The sequence below is a fragment of the Mycteria americana genome, chromosome 4 (assembly GCF_035582795.1).
Source record: "Mycteria americana isolate JAX WOST 10 ecotype Jacksonville Zoo and Gardens chromosome 4, USCA_MyAme_1.0, whole genome shotgun sequence".
Taxonomy (NCBI): Eukaryota; Metazoa; Chordata; class Aves; order Ciconiiformes; family Ciconiidae; genus Mycteria; species Mycteria americana.
The window spans coordinates 48,025,023-48,031,074 of record NC_134368.1 but is presented as its reverse complement, the minus strand read 5'-3'; positions in this window follow the sequence as shown (position 1 = coordinate 48,031,074).

The following is a 6,052-nucleotide window of genomic DNA, read 5'->3' as shown; positions in this document are numbered from 1 at the left end:
GGTTCAGGTACTAAACTTCATGTCATCATAAATTGCAGTTCACTGTTGTGATGGTGGATAAATGGATTTTAATTCTTAGTCTGTAACACTATGTATTTGCAAGCTCTTTTGTTTTATTATAACATTCTGTCTTACTGACTTGAATGTAAAATATGTCTTGGAATATTCTTTATGGAACTGTTACACATGAAGATGTGAAGCATTTTTTTATTTAGAAGCATTATTCTTTCAAGTCATCAGTTTACATAAAACCTTTATCTTCCAATCACTTCAGAATTTTGAAGGAAATATAGGGGGGAATAAAAAGGTGCTGTAAAATAAATTACTTGTGTTTGTTGCTAAACTGTTTAGTTGTAAGAACATAATGTAGAAATCATGACCAGGCTATGAATAGTTGGGGAAGTTTGGGGGTTTTTTAGTTCAGTTGTATGGAACTCTGCAAGTAAACATTACATTTCTGTAACTTGTGGTGTTGCAATATGAGCTAAGTATGAGGTTCAAAGTTCGTTTCCAAATAACTTTGGGCATTTTCTGAATATTTACTTTTCTACGTAGCATATTCGAATCTTAAAACTTATGTATGGCAATATTTATTACATTGAAACATCATGGTAAAACTACCTAATCATTGTTCTACCCAAAGCAAGTTCATCTATATGGAAATCACTTCTGACAGTTATTGTCTAACTTGTTTCTTTGAGAAAAATAAATAAAAGAAGTAGGTTTCACAACATTTTTAGGCAAACTAACCAGCTTCTAACTACCTGTCCTGCTAGAAAGCCTTAATGTCGAAAGGAAATTCCCTGTGAGGAATGAGTGCAAAGCATGTTGTCTGAACCTCCCCTTAGTCTTTTCTTCAGTATATTAGACAACCCCAGCTCCTGCAGTCTTCCCTTGTTTGTAATGTGCTCATCATTTTTCTCGCTCTTTCCTGAGCTCTCACTAAGTGGACTAGCTCTGTCTAGTAAAACTAGACGTGGCAGTCAGACTACAGTCTTATAAAAAACAAGAAGAGCAGCAGAAGGAATTTTTTTTCATCCAATTTGCAAGCTCTGTTCGTGGTTACACATCATAGTATGACACTTTTTGCCATCATGGCTTGATATTGTTAACGTGTTCAGATTGCAATCATAATTTCTCCTTTCTCCCTTCCACCTTTCTTTGTCTACTGTTTATCAGATTTGATCTTAGAACTGTTACTTAGCCCGCTTTTTCCCTGTCCTGTATTGTTTATTCCTACCAAAATGTCAGAGCTTGGTGTCTAACAGGTTTTTTCCCCCTTAAGGCATTTCTCTAATTTTGCTATGTATGTTAACCCTGTCCTCCAACATTTGGCAGCATTTTCCAGCCAGATGTCATCTGCAAATTTAATAAACATAATCTCTTATTATTGTAAATAATTTATGAAAATGCTGTATGATACTGGCCTTTACTTACTTTCTGGAATCTCTTAAAATACTTCTTTTCACTCTGACAGGGAACAATTGATTACTCTTGTGAGTACAATTTCGCTCTGTCTTACAGTGGTTTTATTTAGACTGCATTCCCCCAGCTTTTATGTAACATCTGATACAGTTGTTCAAGTCAAGATATATGATGTGTACCACCCCAATACCTGCTAGTGGAAAGAAAACAGGTCAGTTTTCTTTCTAATATCCAGGTCAGACACAATTTCTTCTTTACAGGTCCTTGACTGTTACTTACCTAGCCATTATTCTATTGACTCAGACAAGGAAGAGTAATTTGTTCACATGTTTTTGAAATAACTTGAATTAAAATGGACATTTATAATTTCCCTGGATCTGTTTCCCTTCTTAAAGATCACAAGAACTTCTATATTCCTGGAATATACCCCATGCCAGAAAATTGCTGATAAACAAAGAATTGGCAAAACCAAAATATGGTGTTCTTGGGCTCCTCTACTTTATAGATATGCTTTAATGTCAGTTCTTTCCCAGGCAGTATTAGTTCTTATTCCTATGTCAGTGTTCACAGTTGTGTTAACGCTGACTGTAATCTGTTTGAGTAAGACTGAAGGAACAAGGGTGCTGTGCGCTTCAGTTTATAATGTCATTGCTGAATAGTGGCAGATTATCTCTTATTTCCACACAGTTACTGACAAAAATACTAGTCTTGTAACTCACTATTTTGCTAAAATAATTACAGTGCAATGCAGTATCTATAAAGATAGTGTGATTCCAGCACCAGTCCACTGTGATGTCCCAATGCAATTGCTCAGGAAGGATCTTCTGTTTAGTTTACTACTACATCACCTTGCACATTTGGTTAAAGTCTGCAAGTACAGTCTACACTATTCAATGAGGTATACTCTTCGCTAGTTTATGTTAAGTGAATTACTAATGCCTCAGTCTGGAAAAATGGTTGGAAAATGTTCAGCCAGAACTCTCAGGGTGGAGAAGCATGTATGCATGGGCTTGGACAGTGAACTAGCCTGTTCACGCTACTGCTTCCAGGGTAGAACTAGCTTTTAAGGAGTGTGTAAGACCCATATGGCACAACAGGTCTCTCGGGCCCCAGAGATCCCTAGAGCACCTTCAAGGGAGAACAGGAGCAAGCAGCAACAGAGGTCAGAGAATCAAGAGGTGCAAGAATGCATGGCATGATCAAAAACTGAGCTAAGCATCCGAATATCAAAGACACCCTTTTTTAGCACAGCAAAGCTCTGGGAGGAAAAAGGAACGGGAGCAGATGAAGCTGTGAGACGATGTTAGGTGTATCGCAGAACAAAACCAGAGTATGGTGTTTCCTAAGTTGTCTTCTACAGCTGAGCAAGCCACAGTACTCACTGAAGAGTCAATGCAGAGGGGCTGTCATGCAACTGCTGGTGGGCCTGCACCAACTCTGCTTGGTAATCTGCATCCCCAGCTGTGCGAGGAATGAACAGGATTGCTCAAACCGAATTACTGTGGGACCTAGTTTATCCCCAACCTTGGCCACCTGTTTCCTCCCCTACACTTCAGTGAAGTGCCATGGGCCTTGTGTACTACTGCAGTACCCTGAAGCTCTGTTTGTTTGATCGTGTAAGCATCCTGAGTGAATGCGTCTTGGGTTTTTCAGATTTTTAGCCCATAACTTTTAGTGACAGGACAAGCTGGCTACTAGTGCTGTCGTGGAAATGTTATGACAGGTCAGCAAGTAGTAGAAGAAATTGTCCTGGTAGTGCCTGGTTTTACTTGCTTCAGTTCAGATTCCGTTTTGCTTGCTGCATTTGTTATTTGTTGTGCTTTAAGATAGATCTGAAAATGGACAATGAGAGTGAATCTGCTACATCCACCCCTTATTAGAGAACTGTCTCTGTCTTGTGCTGGTTGTGCAAAAAAATGAGCTCCTAACTGTAGCAATTGCCATGTAAATGTAGGTAGTTTGATGCAGTTCTCCAGTCTATATTGTAAAGCTATCAGATGTGCAAACTTAATTACTGACTGCTAGGGCGTTAGTTAAAATTCTTGTTTGTGAAGGCTCAAGTAAGATGTTTGTTAAATGCTTTCTTAGCAGCTATCCTATTGGATTTGTCTTGCCAACAGCAAAAAAACCCCACCTCTTGCAGCTCTCGTCTGTGAAAAATTCCTTGTGGTAATTCATCAGGATTTATAGTTTAAATACGTATTTATTCCAAAATATTTTCTTGTGATGTTCACTTGGAATACATTGGATAAATATTCCACTCATTTCTGAGATTTTCTTGTTCTTGAAGTTTCAAGTTTGAAGTAACACTGCTACTTCTTTCATATTAAAGTGCTGGATTAACAGATATCTGTTTATAGAGCTGTTTATACAAAACAGTCTGGCAGCAACTGAGTTTAATAAGAGACAATTCTACAGCTAATATAAATTATCATGGCTCTGTTTATATCAGCATGCTTTTATATCAGTGTAAGAACTGACCCAGAATATTTCTAATTTTTTTTTTTTTTGGGGGGGGGGGGTGGTGTTAGGTTTTTTGTATATATAACTGAAGGAAAAAACAAAAGTAGGACCACAGTGGAAGAATCACATTTCTTGGAGAAAATTATATTTTCAAATATTTGTTTGTGTCTGTTTAATAACTTCTAAGAATATATTTGAGCTCACTTTAAGAATTTTTCTCTGGTAATACTTAGAGGCAAACTAGTCTTTAAAATATAGGTAGACTGGGAGTTTCCAAGTAAGATTTTTGTGCAGTGTTGGGAACCAGGGAACTCAGTGCCACCTTTTTTAGATTTCCCTTACCTGTTTATTCCTTTCCCTATATTTATTATCAATTAATTTTCTGAGACTCCCTGCCCTTCTTCCAGATTTTTATTCTTTCATATTCTTAGTAAAAATGATTGTTATCTGGAAAAAGAATTTAAGTACATTAATTCCTATGTCTTTAAATGTGAACAGTGAAAACTGGCATTTTTTTATCCTTTTATACATTTTTATATTTTATCTATATCATAATTTTCTTTTTCAACCAATATTCAAGGTTGATTAAATGCTAGTTCAACAGTCTGACCTGATCCTTGAGCTTTCTTGCATCTGGCATGAAAATAAAATGACAGTCAAGATGACGCTGAGTAAAAAACTGGCTGAATGGCCGGGCCCAAAGAGTGGTGGTGAATGGAGTTTACTCCGGTTGGTGGCCGGTCACAAGCGGTGTTCCCCAGGGCTCGGTGTTGGGGCCAGTTCTGTTTAACATCTTTATCAATGATCTGGACAAGGGGATTGAGTGCACCCTCAGTAAGTTTGCAGACGACACCAAGTTGTGTGGGAGTGTTGATCTGCTGGAGGGTAGGCAGGCTCTGCAGAGGGACCTGGACAGGCTGGATCGATGGGCTGGGGCCAGTTGTATGGGGTTCAACAAGGCCAAGTGCTGGGTCCTGCACTTGGGCCACAGCAACCCCATGCAACGCTACAGGCTTGGGGAGGAGTGGCTGGAAAGCTGCCTGGCAGAGAAGGACCTGGGGGTGCTGGTTGACAGCCGCCTGAATATGAGCCAGCAGTGTGCCCAGGTGGCCAAGAAAGCCAATGGCATCCTGGCTTGTATCAGAAACAGTGTGGCCAGCAGGACTAGGGAAGTGATCGTGCCCCTGTACTCGGAACTGGTGAGGCCACACCTCGAATCCTGTGTTCAGTTTTGGGCCCCCCACTACAAGAGAGACATTGAGGTGCTGGAGCGAGTCCAGAGAAGGGCAACGAAGCTGGTGAAGGGTCTGGAGCACAAGTCCTGTGAGGAGCGGCTGAGAGAACTGGGGTTGTTTAGGCTGGAGAAAAGGAGGCTGAGGGGAGACCTTCTTGCTCTCTACAACTACCTGAAAGGAGGTTGTAGAGAGGTGGGGGTCAATGTCTTCTCCCAAGTATCAAGCGATAGGACGAGAGGAAATGGCCTCAAGTTGCACCAGGGGAGGTTTAGATTGGATATTAGGAAAAATTTCTTTACTGAAAGGGTGGTTTAGATTGGATATTAGGAAAAATTAGAGGTTTAGATTGGATATTAGGAAAAATTTCTTTACTGAAAGGGTGGTCAAGCATTGGAACAGGCTGCCCAGGGAAGTGGTGGATTCACCATCCCTGGAGGATTTCAAAAAACGTGTAGATGTGCCACTTCAGGACATGGTTTAGTAGGCATGGAGGTCTTGGGTTAACGGTTGGACTAGAAGATCCTAGAGGTCTTTTCCAACCTTAATGATTCTATGATTCTATGATTCTATGATGCAAGCTAGCAATTAGTGTCATTTTTTTTTTAATTTTGACCTTGCTTTCAAATAGAAGGCTGAAGTTTAATGCCCTGTTCCATAATTACTGAATGACTGATGGATTCCACTGTCCTTTAGCAATATATAATGCTGATAGATAGTGACTATGGAGCACTGTATTTTAGCTGATACAGCTGAAGTGATGGTTCTTACATTTTTCATGCTTATCACAAAACATTTTTTAAAAATCTAAAATATATTTTCTCTTTAAAGTAAACACTGAACAGTTCTTGTACCTCTTATTGCACCAAAGGGCCTGTTTAAGAGTCTAACCTGAGAGAGGACATAAGACTCAAAGGAAGCGGGACCTGCAT